Here is a 2,889-nt window from a genome sequence, read left to right as displayed (position 1 = left end):
TCGTTTGGAGCAAGTCCTCTGTCGTCTCTCCAAAGCCGGAATAACTCTAAATCGAGACAAGTGCTGCTTTGGTGTGTCCGAAGTGCCTTTCATAGGTGTGGTTGTCTCAGCCGATGGCATCAGACCCGATCCAGAAAAGTTGGAGGCTATCAAGACTCTTGAAGCGCCCAAGGACATCGCCGACTTCTCGGGATGGTGAACCACCTAGCTAGGTTCCTCCCTAACATCTCCGAGATTACGGCACCCCTGCGTGCTCTTCTGAGCAAGAAAACGACTTTGTCCTGGCACCACGAACAAGAGTCAGCCATCAGCAAGATCAAGCAGCTGCTGGTATCGGATAGGTGCATGGCTAAATATCCCACCCCAATTTCGGCGGATGCCAGCTCTTTCCGACTCGGAGCAGTCTTACTTCAAACGCAGCCTTCAGGAGAACGTCGTCCAGTGGCTTTTGCTTATCGCTCCATGACGGTCACGGAACAGAGGTATAGTCAGACAGAGAAGGTAGCTCTGGCGGCGACATGGGCAATGCGCAGGTTCGATGAGTTCGTACGTGGCATAAACTTTGCCGTGGAAACGGATCATCAACCACTAGTCACTCTGTTTAGCAAAATGGAACTGGATATGCTCCCTCCTCGTGTTCAAAGACTGCGCCTCAAGCTCATGCACTGCCAGTTCACCATGCAGTATGTCCCAGGCAAACTTCTAGCAACTGCTGATGCTCTCTCAAGAATACCACCGAAGGTTTCTTCTCCCCTTGACTCGGTGGAGTTGTTCGCAACAGAAGTTGTTAGCAACGCATCCTCAACTTTGCCATTGAATCCGGATGACGTGAAGAGAGCCCAGAGCACAGATGGCGAGTGCACATCCCTTATTTCTTTGGCTCAACGGGACTGGCCTCATAAGAAGAAGCTGCCCTTACATTTGACGAAGTATGCTGCGGTAGCTAACGAAATCACAGTCTGTGACGGGCTTCTGCTCAAAGGTCCCTGCATCGTAGTTCCTACTTCCTTGAGACCAGCAGGCGCATCTGTTGCATGAAGGACATCAAGGTATAAACAGGTGCAAAGCGAAAGCCAGAGATTCGGTGTGGTGGCCGGGGATTGCAAAAGACATCGAGTCCATGGTAGCTCGATGCGAACAGTGTGCACGCATTCGGATTAATCCAGCGGAGGCTGGAGCCACTTATTTCCACACCCTTACCGAGCCGCCCATGGGAGGTTCTGGGCATGGATCTCTTCCATAGCAAATGACAAACGTTTTTGCTCCTCGTCGATTATTACTCCCTCTACCCTGAGGTTATTACCTTACGGCCGTCCACAGCTTCTGCAGTCGTCGAGGTGCTCAAGAGCATATTTGCTCGACATGGTATCTCAGAAGTTGTGAGATCGGATAATGGGCCATCCTTTTCTTCCCATGAGCTCAAGAGGTTTGCCGACTCCTATGGGTTCACCGTTGTGACCAGCAGTCCGCACTTTCCTCAGTCAAACAGAGAGGCTGAAAGGATGGTCCGCACAGTGAATGAACTGCTTGTCAAATCGAGTGACCCACATCTAGCTTTACTCAGCTACAGAGATACCCCGGGCGTGAATGGCTTCATCCCAGCTCAAGCTCCTAATGGGGAGGCAACTCAGAACTCGCTTACCGAAGATGAAACAGTTGCTGCAACCATCCTGGCCTGCTAGAGACACAGTGGCCACAAGTGATGCGTCTTACAAGATGAAAAGTGAGTGCAATTTCAACCAGCACCATCAAGCTAGACCACTGCCTCTGCTGGAGGCGGGAGAACGAGTGTGGGTTCGACCTGAAGGAGTTCGAGCTACAGTGTTAAGTGAGGGCCAACGACCTCGCTGTTATGTTGTAGAGACTGATCAAGGTGCAGTCCTGCAGCGTAATCGGCGACACCTGTCGGGGTTCTCACAGCTGAATCAAACAGACCCTGGAATTCCTATGGACACAACGCGGAGTGCCTCTCCTGCAAATCCAACGGTGGAGATACCGAACGCAGCACCGAACGTATACCAACAGACGTCGGCAGTGACCATCGAGACGATGGTGTTATGAGAACGCGTAGTGGTCGCGGTGTAGTTCCACCAGCCCGTCTGAACTTGTAAAGCTACACAAGTTCTTGAAGGAAGGAGGTGTTGTGGTGTCACCTGGTTTCAGCCAGCTGTCTGGTGGCGCCGCCCGTAACGAGGGACACAGGGGGACGTTCCTGAATTAAGTACTTATTGGTGTGACGCTGACGGCTGCGGTGGTGTGTGCTCTGGCCCCGACGAAAACAGCGTCGGGGTCAACAAAAACACAACAACTGTGAGGTGAAGTTCAATGCCTGCCGCCTTGAGCACGGGTATTCTAGTATTCTACACCGATTCCACATAGGCTGCTCGAGAGCTCCGGCGCGTCAACAGTACATTGGGAATTACATGCGAGGTGCACCAGATAGTTCAATCATTCCCGTGCCCTGTTCGCGTCCTCTGGACTCGCCGGAGCACGACCACGCACGCCCTCGCCGACTCGGCCGCTCACCCGCAGCAAGTAATGTACCCACTCCCACTTCTGCAGTCCTCACTGGAAGACACCCTACTCATCAAGAAAGATATTCTTCGGCGCTCCACGCGTGCCCTTCTCCCTCCGCGTGGGCTGACCTTCTTGGCGGCTTAACCCGCCGTGAAGAGGTCGTGCTTCAAAGAATCCGCCTGGGCGTCGCACTGATGCCTGCTGTGCGAGCAACGTGGACTTCAAGTCTTGCAGATTGCTCCTCGACCTGCCCCTACAGCCCTGCCCCTAGTGCTGAGGCGACATTGAAACACTTGCTAGGGACGTGTCCAGAGCTTCAATCAACCCGAGCTCGACACATGGGGCCCACAGGACATCGCCCAGGCCGACCTC

Source organism: Haemaphysalis longicornis, unplaced genomic scaffold (genome assembly GCF_048455015.1).
Source record: "Haemaphysalis longicornis isolate Haplotype H1 unplaced genomic scaffold, Haemaphysalis longicornis Haplotype H1 scaffold_12, whole genome shotgun sequence".
Lineage (NCBI taxonomy): Eukaryota > Metazoa > Arthropoda > Arachnida > Ixodida > Ixodidae > Haemaphysalis > Haemaphysalis longicornis.
The sequence above is the reverse complement of the archived record's forward strand: the minus strand, read 5'-3'. Positions refer to the sequence as shown.